Source organism: Xyrauchen texanus, chromosome 2 (genome assembly GCF_025860055.1).
Source record: "Xyrauchen texanus isolate HMW12.3.18 chromosome 2, RBS_HiC_50CHRs, whole genome shotgun sequence".
Classification (NCBI taxonomy): Eukaryota; Metazoa; Chordata; class Actinopteri; order Cypriniformes; family Catostomidae; genus Xyrauchen; species Xyrauchen texanus.
Window position 1 is genome coordinate 15,886,540 of NC_068277.1, and position 18,721 is coordinate 15,905,260.

The 18,721-nt window shown below is 41.3% G+C and overlaps 1 protein-coding gene across 2 annotated transcripts in view; it reads right to left on the minus strand.

Moving 5' to 3' along the window:
- LOC127619233 (aminopeptidase N-like) overlaps positions 1-5,165 on the minus strand; it is a 34,015-nt gene extending 28,850 nt beyond the window's left edge. The window contains exon 1 of one of the 2 annotated variants that reach the window (XM_052092058.1): positions 5,090-5,165. The gene's annotated coding sequence lies outside the window, so the exon portion shown is untranslated. The remainder of the gene's footprint in view (positions 1-5,089) is intronic. The other variant, XM_052092067.1, reaches the window with a different exon arrangement.
- Positions 5,166-18,721: the final 13,556 nt, after the last annotated feature.

Consider the following 18,721-nt stretch of genomic DNA (forward strand, 5'->3'; position numbering starts at 1 on the left):
AACTGAAATCCTAGAACATCACATAGTGACTTAATGCCAAAATGGAGATCAAACTCTATAGGCTTTTCAATTTGATTTACAACATGGTGGCATTGATTTATTTTAATAAATCTAAATGATGTCATGTCAATGCATATGGCTGGAATCTGTAGGTTAAATGGATTATTACATCAAACATGCACATGAGGTATGTACTTTTCATCCAGTCTGAGAAACAAAGCTTGGGCAAATTTTCTCATCTGTAAACCAATGTTTACCTAAGCATTTTTTTTTGTTGCAAAGTATACTCTTTGCACTTGTGGGGGGATATCTATGTGAAAGTTCAACTTGCAGATGTTTTCACTCAGAAAATATTTAATGCAGTGGTTGCATACATCAGGGAGCACTGAAAACATAATCATCTTTACACCAACAAGCTCTGCCATGAAAAACATGAAATACATTCCATTACTAAGCATAAGTCTCATCAATGACGTAGATTTGGCTTGAACATTGGGGGAATTACAGTGTGAATAATTTACATGTTTCCATTGATCATGGTATAAACTTTGGGGGGGTGTTGTACGTGCATTAAGTATTAATAAATAGTATAATTATAGGTTTATGCTAATTTCTAATATATTATTTATGTATAATACTTTAATTATGTCCCTGTAATGAGTCATGTGTTGAGTGTATGACTTCTGTGTAATAATGAACAAGAAGCGGAACATTTTTGGAGCGGAAAATTGTTTTAGAAAATAAATTAAAAATAAAGTAATTAGTAATGTGATTACTTTTTTACTTTTTACTCTTAAAATTACTTTTAAGTTATTATTAAAATAATCTGATTACAATTTCTTATAAATAATTAGTAATTTGTTGTGAACTACTATTACTTACCCAACACTGCTTATAATTCACTGAAAACAAAAAACTGAGCATTATCCATCAACAAGATTGTTGGTAGACACCTCAGTCAGCTAATGTCGATAATGTCAAAATGGCTAGATATCATCTGATTAATCTGCCTATTGGCCAATTAGTAGTTATATCCCTGATTAAAAAACCAGCATGTGTTTTGGATGTTGGTCTCTGCTTCTTAACTAGCTAAACCAGCAAGACTGGGTCATGGCTATGTTGGTCCACCAGCTAGATTAGCACCAAATGGGGAAGCAAGATGGCATCATAGAGTAGACACGTTTTTCAGGAAGCTCCCGTGACATTAGTTCAATTATCCGGTAAACTTATATTTGCACTCAGCGAAATCATTCTACAGGTTAAAGTGATAACTGTACCATGTCTTTAGGTCATTATTTAAAAAAAAATGCCAAGAGCTAAGAACACTGTGCCAAAGAGTCCTGCTAAAGGCTATGATGCGCAAGATGCTAATATGAATGACGCGGATGTGAATGTTTACGAGCAAGAAAGTACAGACTCAAACTTTACTCAGGCTATGGACAGATTGACTGATAACATCATAAAGGTGATAGATGCAAAAGAGAATACTGTTCTGTCCGCGATAAATTAACAAACGGTTAAGCGAGTAAGCCAGGCGGAAAAGATGTGGAGAATACAACGGATTCCTGGCAATCTACAGTTGCTGAAACGAAATGTCATCACACATTGATGATCTGGAGAATAGAGGGTGCAGGTGTAATTTGCGGTTAGTTGGTTTGCCTAAGGGAACATAAGGCAGTGATCTGGTGAATTTCTTTGAAAAGTGGCTGCCCGATTACATACAGATGACAACTAAAGCCGGACGGATCAAACTTGATCGTGCTCATCGCTCTTTGGCACCAATACCGGGACCCAAATAGCATCCCATGCCCGTAATCATGAAGTTTCATAACTTTATGGACAAACAACGTGTATTGGCACAGTTCCTGGCCGGAGCACCGACTCTCCTGGTCGGACCAAGACTCTCCTTTTTCAATGACTATTTGGCAATGGTGGTTAAGAAATGCAAGGTTTTCGATGATGTCAAAAAAATGGCAACAGAATATAAAGATAGAATATGCCCTGCTGTATCTTGCAAACCCGAGGCTGACAATCAACAGGACAGAGAAGCCTTTGTCTCACCAGAGGATGTTGCTGAATTCATTGACAGTTTGGGTTAAGTTTTTCAAATTATCGTGGGATTGTTTGATATATAAACAAAATAAGTCGCTCAGTGAATGAGTAACATGTTGCGGGAAGCAAAGTGAGGTTGTGTTTATCCTATGTTTGAGGATGGGAATGGGGTTGGGTGGGGTAGGCGGTTGCTTGCCAAAGAAGAGAGAGAGAATGTTTCTGCATGTTTAGCAGGTTCATTCCCGTTTATAGTTTTTTGTTATTTTTTTGTTTTATAGTAATTTTTTGCAACTTTTATGGATTCTGACAATAAAAAATTTCATGACAACAGTGATATTAATAAGTATCAATTAAAAATCAAAGATTTTTAAATGAATCTAAATTCTTCTGAAAAAAACAGGTGACCACCTTAAACAATTGGATGATTGTTTTCTTTAGGATTAATCTCCCAACAATTTCAGATATACAGAAAGATGCTCTTAATGGCCCAATCACAAGACACAAAGTTATTAATGCCATTAACCCTCTAAAGAGTGGTAAGTCACCAGGACCAGATGGGTTTTGCGGATAGTTCTTTAAGGAGTTTCAAGAGCTTTTCAAGAGAGATATTTAATTATTCTTTTGTAGTTAAAGAATTGTCAAGGACCCTTAAATAGGCAAATATCTCACTTATATTAAAGACAGGTAAAAGCCCTTTGTCCTGTTCTTCATATAGACCAATTGCTTTACTGAATGTTGACTGAAAATTGCATTTCAAAATGTTAGCTATACGCCTTGAAAAATTCTGCCTACTATTATTGGAGTTGATCAACCAGGATTTATACAGGGAAGGAATTCGTCAGACAATATTAGACACCTTTTGAATGTTATTCAGGCCTTTAAATGGAAATCCATAGATGGGTTGGTGCTTTCTCTGGATGCAGAGAAGGCATTTGACCATGTTGAATGGTCCTATCTTTTCTTTTTTTTTTTGGGAGAAATTCGGCCTAGGTGAGAATTTTGTTCAATGGGTCAGGGTGCTGTCTGTATACAGTATCCATGTTCTGCAGTATTGACTTATGGCTTTAGATCAGATTATTTTCTAATGCATAGAGGCACCAGACCAGGTTACCCTTTGTCGCCGCTCTTATTTGCGATAGCTATAGAGCCACTAGCTGAAGCAGTTAGATCGGCAACTTCTATTTCAGGTTTACAGGTGGGATTTACACATCATAAAATTGCACTTTATGCTGATGATGTATTGGTATTTTTTATCCGAGCCAGAGAAGACTGTCAGTTCCAGCTCTTATTGAGTTGATTAATAGGTTCAGTACATTCTCTGGATATAAAATTAACATTACTATTACTAAACCAAATACTGTGTCATGTTTTCCTTTTAGTTGGTTGCCTTCAGGCTTTATATATTTGGACATTTTTGTTTCTACATCACTGAAACAGATGTATGAATGTAATTTTGTTTAGATTCATTGAATTTAGAATGTTGGAATTCCTTGCCTGTATCATGGCTGGGACGGATATCACATTTGAAAATGACTGTTTTGCCTAGATTGTTATGTCCTCTTCGGATGGTTGCTATGTTGTTTTTAAATAGGGTGTTAAAAGGTTTGAACAGCTGGCTAAACTCCTTCATATGGTATAAATGCAAACCCAGATTAAAAATGTCAGTGGTCTATTTGCCAGTATCTGTGGGTGGTTTAGATTTTCCAAATATTAAGATATATCAGTTATGTTCCCACTTGAGGTACATATCGGAGTGGGTTAGGTATGATTTCTCCTCCTTTTCACAATTTCCTTTAAAGGATCTTCTTTTTGTTAAGAGTTTTCAACATATAAGAGAGATAATTGACAATCCCTAATCCATTGTATGTGGTCATGTTACAGATTGCAGATGTATTGTCTCTTGTGTTGGGGAAATGGAAAATATATTTTATAATCAATTGGAATTTGACCCAGTCTCGTTGGTGTTGGGAGTACCAAGTGGATACATTGCAACATCTGCTAATAGGACATTATGTAATATTTTAACCTTTGCTGCCAGAAAATATCTTGCTGAATTGGATCATTGATAAGGCTCCTTCAATTAAAGGACGTCTTACTTGTGTAATACATTTGAAAACAGATCAGTTCTATAAGGTTTGAACCCCCTATCTGGACTATTTAGAACCTCATATTTGCCCTGTTATATTACAAGGAGTATTGTAATCTCATAACCTGCTGGATATTTAAAGGATTTTATTTCTCTCCTTTCTTCTTGTTCTTTCTTTTGTAATATTTGTGTTATAATTAAAAGCTCATTAGATTTAATTGTAAAAAAAAAAAAAAAAAAATTATAACATGGAAATTAACAGGTATGGCAAAGCCTTGGGTGAATATGCTTGTTTTGCAGAAACAATTTCACATTACAATGATTTGAATATTTTAAGTACTACACAGTATAACATCTTTTTGTTCCATCCTCTTGACTTGTCATTTTTGTCATTTCTACTTGATTTTTCTTACTAATCCAATTTAAAAACAAATGTAAGCAGTGCACTGAACTTATCACAGCAGTTTTCAACTTTGGCACTACCATGATTTGACTACATTTTAAAGCAGCAATTAAACACAGGTTTTCAATTTTAGTGTGTTAACATGATTAACAGTGCACTCTTGTCACATACTCTCACCTTTCAGTCATAATGCTTCAGCAGGAATTTTGTCTAATAAAATCTAAGAGTTTAAAACATTTGTTTTTATTCTGGGAGCAAACTGCCTCAAGCTAGTCTGGAACTATCTCCACCTGGAAGTCATTTAATTATGTAAATATACAAAAACACATTCTCTGTGAACCTCTAAAATATGAAACGCCCAAATAAGCGACAACTCATCCACTGAACATCTGCCAAATCACTCTGTAGAGCCAAGTAGCACAAAAGAAATAGAAATCACCAGTTTTCTTTCTTTAGATAAAAATTCTTCTTAGTTGTTGTTTGAGAGTCAAATTAGTTTAGTTATGACATGCTCAACTATGAACTAAAGAGAGTAAAATTGCACATACCAGGTATCCATAGTGAAGTAGGAGTATAAGTGTAGATGATGAGACTAATGGGAAACATACTCTCTCCTACGCATACTCCTTCCCATTTGGAAGGAGGGGCAAGCCGAAGCTCAGGTTTTCTTACAAACAGGCAAACACATACACACACACACATGCAAGTAGATATATTTGTGTGGCCATGTAAACGTGCTTCCTGTTAAAGAGACACAGACACAGCAAGACATCTAAGATGGATTCTTTATTTCCGACCGCGCTTAAGACACGGCATTAATGTCTGTGGTTCCCGTTTGTGTGTAGGTGTTTTACACAAAAACTCACAACAGCAGCAAAAGAACAAAACAAAACCTTAATAGGATGTCAATACTCAAAACAATTGTATATCGGAAATACAATGTTCCAAAATAACAAAGAAAATCAACAAGAATAAAAGTCAAAATATGTATCTCCTTCCCTTATGGTTATTTCACCTTTAGATGACTCAGTAGAGTATTGATTCACATCAGTGTCACTTCACAACTTCCCAAAAGGAGTTACAGATATTACAAAGTTAAACAAATTACACAAATTATTTATTGAAGTGATTAAACCCCTAATAAACAACGGTAGTGGCTTTTACTGTTCTCTAGAAAAATAAAACATAGACAGATTAATAAAGATACATTCACATAAGCCACTCATACTTACAAATCAGAAAAAATCAGTACATTTAACACTTTTCCACATTACATTCCTTCTCTTAAGACAAATTAGAAATGGACTCAGATGAACATTAACACTTCACTTATCAGATCTTCCCTTAATTCAATAAATGCATTTGTAATAGAGAACAGTATAAATGACACTCACTTTATGAAGAGCTGCACCGTACAGGAACAGTTAATAATTCATGTGTACGCTCACGTGTCTCGCTTCTCCCCTCTAACATCATTTGTTACAGGAGAAAGAGGAATCATTTACTTCCTCCTCAGAAATCACAGCATTAAATGTAACAAATAGCACAAATATCTTAAACATCTTAAATGAACACTCACGCTCAATCTCCGTCACGGAGGCCTCTTCAAACTCGCCCCATGAAGATCTCTTGCACACGGAGAAACACAAATTCGGTGCAACAGTAGAATATTTCGACTGCCCAACGAACTCACTCAAACAACACGAGTGAGCTCTCACTCTATTCCTCATAAATGGCGCTTCTCTCCACTCCGACACACACACCTACTGACACCTGCGCATAGGGATCTCTAACACTGGACACTACATCACGCTCTCTTTTGGATACTTCAATACACCTGCTGTCCAACGGCTACCTCAGGACAATACACCTCCCTTTCATGCCTGGCAACTCGTTCTGCAACCTTCTTATCAGCATATTCTCTTGCTCTAGCATGGGCATCTTGGAGTCGTTCCTTGTGAACAGACAACCAGTTGGACTCCTGGCCCCCCTCAGGCTCTCGCCCCAACAACGCATCAACTGGAAGGTGCGGTTGTGTTCCAAACAGCATGTAATACGGGGAATACCCCGTGGAGGAGTGTGGGGTCACATTGTAGGCATACACCAATTCGGGCAGGTGTTCAGGCCACCTACGTTTCTTTTCGGGTGGTAAAAAGCGCAGCAGGTCATGCAGCAGTTCATGCAGCGTGCGGTTAAATCGTTCACACTTGGGGTTCCCTTGCAGGTGATATGGAGTGGTTCTCGACTTCCGCACCCCGTACAACCTGCAAAGTTCGGCCATTACGGCGCTTTCGAAATTCCTCCCCTGATCAGAGTGCAGTCTTTGTGGCACCCCGTACCTGAGAAACCACTCTTTCAACAAGATCTTAGCGGTGGTATCCGCCTTCTGATCTCGTGTAGGGAACGCCTGACTAAACTTAGTGAAGACATCGGTCACCACAAGAACATTCTCTCGAACATCAGAGGCAGCCTCTAGGGTAGTAAAATCAACAGCTACCACTTCCAAAGGCCGGGAAGCCAAAAAAGGTGTCCAGGATGCCTGTATCTTAGGCTGTGGCATCTTAGCCAGCACACACCGTTGACAGATTTTCACCCACTTGTCCACAGCCTCATGCATCCCTGCCCAATAGCACCTTTGTTTGAGCAAGCCCAACGTTCTCTCAATACCTTGGTGCCCCATTTGGTCATGGACACTCCGTAGCACTTGCTCAACCAAACAAGTAGGAAGTAACAGCTGCTGACACTCACCCAGAAACACATCATCAACTACCCGGTACAATAATCCTCCTTCTTCCCTGATTCTTCCCCACTGCTTGAGCAAAGACCGTACATGCCGAGACAATCCCCATCTCTCGCGGGCAGAGGGCTTCCTCCTGGCATGCCAAAACTGCTTCAGGAGGCTCAGGGCAGGGTCTGCATCCTGAAAGCGACAGAGCTCCTCCTTAGTATACCCCGGTAATGTCGGAGTGTTTCCAAGGCCAGACTCCGGGCTATCTTCCCCCTCTAGTAGCTCCACCGGAGCCAGTCCTAACACTGGAAGGTCTGGTTCTATGGCTGTTCCCTCACGCAGCTCATTGCAAATAGCTACACAGCCATCATAATCAGCATCTTCAGTCACTACCTCCACCTCCTCCAGCCCTGGCATCTGGGAGAGGGCATCAGCCGCTGTATTACAACGCCCCGGCCGATAGAGGACCTCGAAATCGAACAAAGCCAGCTGCACCGCCCACCGTTGCTCCACTGCTCCCAACTTGGCAGTGTTCAGGTGACAGAGAGGGTTGTTGTCGGTGAAGATAGTGAACTGAGACCCTAGCAGATAACCCCTAAACTTCTCTACTACGGCCCACTTTAACGCCAGGAGCTCCAGTTTCATACTGCTGTAGTTTCGGTCATTACGTTCGGCACCCCTCAACCTCCGACTCGCGTAGGATATTACCGTCTTTCTTCCACCCTGATGCTAGTACAGGACAGCTCCCAGGCCCAAATTACTCGCATCTGTCTCCAAGACAAAAGGGAGAGTGAAGTCAGCATATCCCAGCAACGGAGCGCAAGTCAGCTCTCTCTTGAGGTGCTCAAACGCTCGCTGGCACTCAGGTGTCCAAGAGCCCTCGAACAATCTGTCGCACCGAGCTCCCCTAGTCTTCGGAGTGCACACATTGGCAACATAGTGCAACGGTCCCGCCACTTTGGAAAAACCTGCAATAAACCTGCGGTAGTAACTGCAGAACCCCAAGAAGGACCGCAACTCTTTTGCCGTGCTCGGCATGGGCCACTGTTTTACTGCGCTCACCTTGTCAGGGTCAGGGCCTACCCCTTGGGCTGACACAAGGTGTCCCAAAAACTTTACTTCTGATTGGAGAAAGTGGCATTTCTCCACTTTAACCTTCAATCCGGTCTCCCTCAGCCTACGGAGCACAGTCTCAAGCCTGATCAGGTGACTCTTGAACGTACTTGAATAAACTAACAGATCATCTAAGTAAACGAGCACCATCTGGAAAACCAGATCGCTCATTATGGTCTGCATGAGTCTCTGGAATGTCGCCAGCGCATTACAAAGACCGAACGGCATCCGTAAATACTCATACAGCCCGAAAGGCGTGACAAAGGCGGTCTTATGTCAGTCCTTCTCATGGACGGCTACCTGATGATAGTCGCTCGCAAGGTCGATAGATGAGAACACCTGGGCCTTACACAGTGCACCTAGGCTCTCATCTATTCTCAGCAGGGGAAACGCGTCGCGCTGTGTCTTTAAGTTCAGCTTCCGGTAGTCTACGCAGAGCCGCAGACTCCCGTCTGACTTCCGAACACCACCGGGGAAGCGTAAGAACTTGAGCTCTCCTTAATGACACCCTTCTTAAGTAGCCCTGAAATATGCTCTCTCACTTCCTCGAATTGGTTTGGTGGTATCCGTCTGTACGCTTGGGCAACAGGGATGTTGTCTGTCACAGGGATCTCATGTTTTACCCGATCGGTGTACCCGAGATCCTCATCACTCACCGCGAACACATCCGCACACCGCCTCGGCAATGCTCGTAACTCCGCCTGTTGCACAGGAGTTCCACCTATCTGTCCCTTGTCCGATGGACACTGCAAGTCACCTTGGGTCTCTGTCATTGACCTTACACTAACAGTAACTTCCTCATGATCCCCAGAAATCCTCTGAAACGCTACGTCACAGGAACCACCCTCGACCTGGCGACCTGGGGTCAGTACCCCCAGCCTTACTTTAGGAGGCAGCCAGACATCTTGAGGTGCTAGATTCAACACCTGTACCGGGAACACACGTTTACCAAACGATACCACAGTGGGGACTAGGACCAATCCCCCCGGCAGTGGTGTCGTCCCTGGTTCGCGTATCACCACACCCGCAGCCTCAGGTAGCTCCTTATGTATTCGAACCCGAACCGTGGCAACAGAGGCTGCAGGCACATGCGTTTTGCATTTTCCAGCTACTTGAACTGTAGAGGTCGGCCCAATCGGTGCTGCTTCGTGTACCATACTAAAGGCGTTTCGCCAATCTGAGTCTAACGTTCCCGCCAGAGCATTATCAAATTCTGCCAAAATCAGCTGCTTACAGCGCTGAGCAATGTTCATGCCGATAATGCCTGGAGGTGAATGATCAACCTCACCATCCCCCCGATCTCGGACTATCAAGAATCCGCAGCCTGGAATTGTCACCCCCATTACCTGGATATCTAACTCAACGTACCCCAAATACGGGAGAGGCAGTTTGTTAGCGGCTAATCTTTAACCATTTAGTAGTGCTGTGTATATCCTTATCTTCCCCATGTAGGTGCCCTCTAAAGAAGCTCTCAGCCAATGTACTTACATTGCTGCCCGTGTCTGAAAGACACTTGACAGCTATCCCCCCTCATCACTCACCGCGAACACATCCGCATACCGCCTCGGCAATGCTCGTAACTCCGTCTGTTGCACAGGAGTTCCACCTATCTGTACCTTGTCCGATGGACACTGCAAGTCACCTTGGGTCTCTGTCATTGACCTTACACTAACAGTAACTTCCTCATGATCCCCAGAAATCCTCTGAAACGCTACGTCACAGGAACCACCCTCGACCTGGCGACCTGGGGTCAGTACCCCCAGCCTTACTTTAGGAGGCAGCCAGACATCTTGAGGTGCTAGATTCAACACCTGTACCGGGAACACACGTTTACCAAACGATACCACAGTGGGGACTAGGACCAATCCCCCCGGCAGTGGTGTCGTCCCTGGTTCGTGTATCACCACACCCGCAGCCTCAGGTAGCTCCTTATGTATTCGAACCCGAACCGTGGCAACAGAGGCTGCAGGCACATGCGTTTTGCATTTTCCAGCTACTCGAACTGTAGAGGTCGGCCCAATCAGTGCTGCTTCGTGTACCATACTAAAAGCGTTTCGCCAATCTGAGTCTAACGTTCCCGCCAGAGCATTATAAAATTCTGCCAAAATCAGCTGCTTACAGCGCTGAGCAATGTTCATGCCGATAATGCCTGGAGGTGAATGATCAACCTCACCATCCCCCCGATCTCGGACTATCAAGAATCTGCAGCCTGGAATTGTCACCCCCATTACCTGGATATCTAACTCAACGTACCCCAAATACGGGAGAGGCAGTTTGTTAGCGGCTAATCTTTAACCATTTAATGGTGCTGTGCATATCCTTATCTTCCCCATGTAGGTGCCCTCTAAAGAAGCTCTCAGCCAATGTACTTACATTGCTGCCCGTGTCTAAAAGACACTTGACAGCTATCCCCCCTATACTAATTTCAACCTCGGGGCACTTGCCCATGGCACATTCCAAAAACCGCTCTTTAGTCAGAGGACTGCTGCTTGAGCCATAGGAACCCCCTCTCATTGCTCGGCTCTGCACAATGGAGGGGCCGGGGTTCCCGGCACTAAAGTTTCTGCAGGGGCCAACGCCTGGCCTTCCTTACTGCGTTGCGCAGTGCAATGGCAGGCTATGTGTCCCACACCCTCACACCTCAAGCATATGGGCTGTCCGTCTCTGGTATATCTGGGCCTAAGCTTAGTCTTTTGGGGCCTTTCAGGGCCCAAACTGGCTCTCTGAGTCGTGAGGCTACGGACCGTGTCAGTCAGCTCTCCGATTGCTTTCCCTTGTTGTGCAACCACCTTAATTACCTCTTGCAAGGCAGTGCTCAGGTCACCCGATGAGGATGATGCTACACTCGCAGATCTCACACCCCCCTCTACACCCAGGCCCATCAAGTTACGACTTCTGGCAACGCTCGCCCCGCGGGGTCTCTCCTCTGCACACCACATCAGCGCCTCTTCCCTGACCTCAAATAGCATTGCACGAGGCCGGTCTCGCACTAATTTGCGCAGTTCCCGCCGGAGTATGGAGTCCCTTACCCACTCAATGAATTGATCCCTCAGAGCTAGCTGCATGTCAGGCACCGCGTTAGACGACTGTTGGAGTGCGGCATTTAACATCACTGACAAGGCATGCAAATACTCCCGGAGGTCCTCCCCTTCTAACTGTTTCAGTGCATAAAAGGCGTGTAACAGCTGAGGGGTTGTCCGCTTCTCTCGGAAAGCAGCCCTCAGATAAGCAAAAAGGTCCTGAGGCAGTGCATCCTCTACCCCCATACACAATTTAACCTCATCAAGTGCAGATCCCCTTAGATGTGACAAAATAAAATCTACTTGATCATCTGCACTCAATCCCCTAACCCGGATTACTCGTTCAAGTTCCTCGATAAACTCATCAACAGTCTGACAGTCTTTACCAGAGTCACCACAATAAGGTACAATTTGTCTTTCTCTGGGAATATGGACATAAGACCTGGTATTAACACTGCTCATATTAGTAAGTGTAGACATCACTTGGTCGTGTCTCCTCCCCAGCTCCTGAAATTGAGACTGTAGCTGTATGAAAGGGTTACCTCTCTCATCATCGCCTGCCTCAGAGGCAGCACCAGTTCCTTGGTCGTCCTCTTCCCAGGTGACCACCTCCTCAGGGGCCCCTGTCTCCATACCTCAGTTATCAAGAGTTCCAGTCTCTGCAAAGTTCACACGCAAACACAATCTGTTACCGACTTCACGTTCTAGCAGGTCCTGATGCGCTGTCCTTCCAGACTCAGTACACAGCTCTTTGCTGACTCTGTGGAACGTGACCAGTCTTCACCACTACCGTTGTTTACCACCCAATTAGGCTAACAATGTATTTGACACGAGAAAGAAAAAAAGGAAAAGAGAAAACAAGGAAACCTGCCCACAAAGGGGAAACCCACAGAAAGGAACAATCTCACTTCTGACACCAAAAAGATGTGGCCATGTAAACGTGCTTCCTGTTAAAGAGACACAGACACAGCAAGACATCTAAGATGGATTCTTTATTTCCGACCACGCTTGAGAAAGACACGGCATTAATGTCTGTGGTTCCCGTTTGTGTGTAGGCGTTTTACACAAAAACTCACAACAGCAGCAAAAGAACAAAACAAAACCTTAATAGGATGTCAATACTCAAAACAATTGTATATCGGAAATACAATGTTCCAAAATAACAAAGAAAATCAACAAGAATAAAAGTCAAAATATGTATCTCCTTCCCTTATGGTTATTTCACCTTTAGATGACTCAGTAGACTCAGTAAATGACTGATTCACATCAGTGTCACTTCACAACTTCCCAAAAGGAGTTACAGATATTACAAAGTTAAACAAATTACACAAATTATTTATTGAAGTGATTAAACCCCTAATAAACAACGGTAGTGGCTTTTACTGTTCTCTAGAAAAATAAAACATAGACAGATTAATAAAGATACATACACATAAGCCACTTACAAATCAGAAAAAATCAGTACATTTAACACTTTTCCACATTACATTCCTTCTCTTAAGACAAATTAGAAATGGACTCAGATGAACATTAACACTTCACCACTTATCAGATCTTCCCTTAATTCAATAAATGCATTTGTCATAGAGAACAGTATAAATGACACTCACTTTATGAAGCGCTGCACCGCACAGGAACAGTTACGTGACTAATAATTGACGTGTACTCTCGCGTGTCTCGCTTCTCCCCTCTAACATCATTTGTTACAGGAGAAAGAGGAATCATTTACTTCCTCCTCAGAAATCACAGCATTAAATGTAACAAATAGCACAAATATCTTAAACATCTTAAATGAACACTCACGCTCAATCTCCGTCACGGAGGCCTCTTCAAACTCGCCCCATGAAGATCTCTTGCACACGGAGAAACACAAATTCGGTGCAACAGTAGAATATTTCGACTGCCCAACGAACTCACTCAAACAACACGAGTGAGCTCTCACTCTATTCCTCATAAATGGCGCTTCTCTCCACTCCGACACACACACCTACTGACACCTGCGCATAGGGATCTCTAACACCGGACACTACATCACGCTCTATTTTGGATACCTCATCACACATATTCACAAGGGTGACCCCTAGGGATATGTAGTCCAATTGCAGGCTATTATTGGCCTGGTCACATTTGTAACAACTATTTCGGTGGGAAAATACCAAATGATTGTAATTTGCTTGCAATTGTCCACAATCCACAACAATAATCATCGGGAAGGAAATGCTACTGCTCAGACGTTCCTCTTACTAGACTCTCATAAGTTTCATTGAAGTATCAACTTTGTCTTAAAGCAAATGAGACAATTGTTAGTGTATATTAAGAGTATAATGCTGTTAAATTAATGTAGATATCATAGCTCAGATAATTTGTTCTTGATATAATTTGATGACATTTGTTTTAGTTCATATTTAAAGGGATAGTTCACCCAAAATTTCAAATTCTGTTATAATTTACTCAACCTCATGCCATCACAGATGTGTATGACTTTCTTCTGCTGAACACATATAATGGTTTTAAAAGGATATTTCAGCTCTCTAGGTCCTCACAATGCAAGTGAATGGTGGACAGAAATGTGAAGGTCCAAAAAGCATATAAAGGCAACATAAAAGTAATCTATACGACTTCAGTGATTAATTCTATATTTTCAGAAGTGACATTATAAGTGATAAACAGATTAATAATTATGTCCTTTTTTCATATAAATTCTCCTCTCTGCCCAGTAGGTGACGCTATACACAAAGAATGCGACTCGCCAAAAACAAAGAAGAAGAATGTGAAAGTGGAGATTGACAGTGAAAAACGATTAAATATTCATCTGTTTCTCATCCACACCAATCATATTGCTTCTGAAGATATGGATTTAACAATTGGAGACTTATGGATTACATTTGGGTAGTCTTTATGTCCTTTTGGATCTTACTTTTTCTTTTAACCCATTCACTTGCATAGTGCGGATCTACAGAGCGTAAATATTTTTCTACAAATCTTCGTTTGTGTTCAGCAGAAGAAATAAAGTCATACACATCTGGGATGGCATTAGGGTGAGTAAATGATGAGAGAAATTTCCCTTTTGGGTGAACCATCCATTAAAATACAGTCCAAGATACTGTTGAGACCTCTTCAGAAACTCTTGTGGAGACTGGAGAGACATATAGTATGAGATTACGACCTCTTCAGAAACTCTTGTGGAGACTGGAGAGACATATAGTATGAGATTACAAAAGTCTTTTCTAAGGAATAACATCTCAGGAGCAGGAAACATGAGCAAAACCTTCCATTTTATCTCGTAGGTGTCTAGGAGAAAGTGATATTACTGTAAAGAGATCATGTTGTATAATAGTGTTGTTTTCTTCAGCAAGCACACTAAATATTAGAATGTGGTGATTATTGCTACAGTGTTAAAGTTTGACAGAAATCAGTGACTTTAACACTGTAGCAATAATAATATTTCAGCTCTGTTGGTCCTCACAATGCAAGTGAGAGTTTGTGACTCAAACAAAGGCTAAATCTAACCCTGTGCAGTTAGATTTCACACAGCTTTGAAATATGAAGAAATTCAATGCAGCTGCTCTCCTTATGCCACACAGTTGTGAAATCATTTCCTGTGGATTCAAATTTAAAAAAATGTTTTGCAAGATGATCTCCCAAATATCTTCAGCAGTATGCTCTTCACATATAATGCACTGTGTTTTGCCAATAGGATGCAATAAGCCATTTTAGCAAATCATTCTCTTGCTAAGTGCATAGGGAATACCAGAAAACTGAGAAAAAGTGTGTAAATGTTCACAGATAGAAGTGAGTTGTATATTTTGTATGCATATTTCTGATGAAAAATGTTGGAAGAATGTGTGAGTAGGTGAAAATCGATAGCACATATGGAAGTGTTGCTACCTATGAAAAGTTTAGTGATCATAATCATCCTTAATATTCTTGATGGAATTGTGAATAGAACATCTCTTAAGATGCTGCCTACAAATAAATTTCACTACAAGTAATTTCCTACAATTGTGTTAGTCCCCAGTCCTCTAGCTTCATCTCAGACTGGGCACTATAATTATGTTTTAAACTGCACACAATAATAGCGGTAAGGATGCACTTTGAGTGTAAATAATACTTAAAATCTCTGTTCATAAATAAGTTTGGTAGCACTTTACAATAAGGTTGTTTTAGCATATTTATGCAATAGTTAACATGAACTAACAATAAACAATACTTTTACAGTATTTATTAATCTTGGTGATGTTAATTTCAACATATACTAATACATTAATATGATAATTGTTTTCTTCTAGATTTTCCCAATGATAGTGCTTTGCTTTCCATGCGATACATTTTAACTCTAGCTATTAATCTTGTGTTTCTGCATTTATGTGATGCTTATTCACAAAAAGGAAACAAATGTTGGAATGCCTGTCTCCAAAAACAGTGATCAACTTTATTTGTACCTTACAAGTTAAGAATTCATTACACTGGATTTTATTACTGAATGTTTGTATCCACAACTCTGCTGTTATACCATCTGAAATGCCCTTGCTTAATGTCATATGTTCTATTTATATAAAGTTTTTTTTTTTAGTAATTTGCTCAATGCTACAAACTTTGACAGTATGATTTAGAATTCTGAATATTCTATTTAAATAATTATAATAATTTAACCACTCTCAGAAAAACGTAGTATATTTTCATCTCTGTGGTTCATGATGGTTATGTTCAAATACACTGGCCCCAAAACACATGAATCTCATTTCCTGTGATAATTAATGCAAGATGGCCATTTGGTCCTCAGAGTACCTAGCTGAACTCTTTAGCCTCTTTTGTTTGATAAATCTCTTTGTGTTACTGACATTGCAAAAGTAACATTAGCCAAGGGGTTTAACTTCCAGAGATATGGCAGTGTTTTTAGGTCAGAGGGTGGTTGTGGGAAGTGTGGAGCAGCCAATCAGAGAAATGTTATTACTGGTTTTAAAACCATGAACTGACAGAGCTGTCTAAATGAGAGGGTGAACAGCTGCTGCTTGTTTTCAAGTCTTTCAAGTTATTTTGCTCATTGTGTTGCCCTTTCTTTCTTTTTCTTTTTTGGTTTTCGTGCACTAGAGCAAATGATTCATAATTACAATATCTTTAATTTATAAATGACTACGGGGGTCGTTCCCTTGTCACTGTCTCTGTCAAAGGCCATGGAGGCTGTTTCCCCTTCCCTGCCAGTGCTCATGCCCAATCAATCAATTTTATTTCTATAGCACATTTAAAAACAACACATGTTGACCAAAGTGCTTCACATTATAGCATAAACAGATCGCATAGAGTGTAGAAAATAAAAAAAACACATAATAAAATAAGCAACCCACATTAAGCACAATTAAAAGCAAGTGAAAAAGGTGTGTCTTCAAATAAGATTTAAAAACATCGACTGAAAAGGCCCAATTTCTTTTTGACTTAAGAAGGGACTTGGGATTGTTAAAAGTAAACTCTGCTAAGACCTTAGTAGTCTAGAAGGTGTGTGATGCTGAAATAGATCTGTAATATAGGGAGGAGCCATGCTATGTAATCCCTTATGAGTAAATAATAAAATTGTAATAGATGCTGTGCGTGTAGATGCACTGGTGTGTTAACTAATTATCTTCAACCTCGGTCAGAAGGTTTATATCAGGAAACAAAGAAGAACAGTTCCACGACAGCCTCTGTTCCAAAGCATTGATTTATTTTAATAAATTCCAAAGATAATTTGTTTCTCTTTATCTGTTTGTATGTAACTGAATGTGGTCTCTGAAATGATATAAAGGATAACAATGAACAATATGTTCTATAAACTAAACAAATCTTATTCTGCTTGAATGTACATTACAATGAATAAGTCTAAATAATGAGTTTGAACACTTAAATGTAGTAGAACACATAACTAATTATAACACAAGGAATATGCATGTATATAACTTAGAAGCATATTAAAGTGAACTTACATAGTCAAAAACGCACATACATCCAAACAAACTGCATGATCTGTCTCATTGCAACAACAGAACGCTCTAGATAAGACTAAACTTGTCCGTAGCCCCGCCCACCTATGATGTCATGAACTCAACAGGGGGTTTTATACAGCCGCCCCCTAATTTGTACAGCAAATTAGAAATGTAATAAAGGTCCCTGTATATAACAAGTTATGTAACAGTAACATCATCAGGTAACTCTGGGAGCACAACGAGTTTGGAGACAGGGCGACTATAGGTGCGGCTTCCAATAGCTACCTCTGCCACTCTAATTCTTCCGTCGCTGCTAGGGACAACTCGTTTAACCCTGCCAACAGGCCAGAGGGCCCGTGGTATTCGAGAGTCAACAACCATAACTACCTGCCCCACGGATATGTCTGGTGTGGATTGTTGCCATTTCTGACGGAGTTGTAAACTTGGCAAGTAGTTCTGGATGAATTGCTTCCAGAATTGATCTGCAATGACCTGGCTGTGTCGCCAATTTCTCTTCCCCAGCAGTTCTTTAGTGCCATAAACGGCTTGAGGAAGAGAGGCATCCCGCCGCCCCATGAGCAACAGATTTGGAGTGACAGGGTCCATGTCCGATACTTCCGAGGAAACACAACCCAGTGGTTTAGAATTGAGTATCCCCTCCACTTCAACAAGAACAGTAGAAAGTACTTCCTCAGACACAACTTGATCTTTAAGGACAACCTGGAGACAGGATTTAACCGAGCGGATTTCACGCTCCCAGGCTCCCCCAAAATGAGATGCATGTGGAGGGTTAAACTGAAAGGATATACACTGTTCACTCAATTTCTGTCGGACTGCTGGCTCAAGTGCAGCAAAAGCTTCTTGGAGTTCTCTGTTGCCACCTCTGAAATTTGTGCCCTGATCAGAGATTAGCTCAAAGGGCTTTCCTCGTCTGGAAATGAAGCGACTTAGAGCCATTAGGAAAGAATCGGTGTCCATGTTATGCAGCAGGTCTAAGTGAATACACCTTGTGGTGAGACACTTGAAAATAATCCCCCAACGCTTTTCATGTTTTCGGCCTAACTTTACAATCAACTCCTGTTGACCAAAATGGAGGCTGGTTAAGGCGAAGTCCAGCTGAAGGGACATCTGGCATTTTGGGGATGACTGGATTACTGCACCATTTCCTGCATTCCCTGCATTGATATTGATGTTTCCTTATTGCTTGTCTTCCACGGAGCACCCAATATGTTCTTCGCAACTCTGCAAAAACACGTTCAGGGCCGGGATGAAGGAGTGTGTTGTCATACTCCTATATTATTAATTTGGTGATGGGGTGATCAGGTGCCAGTACAATGGGATGCAAGGCATCAATATCCAGTT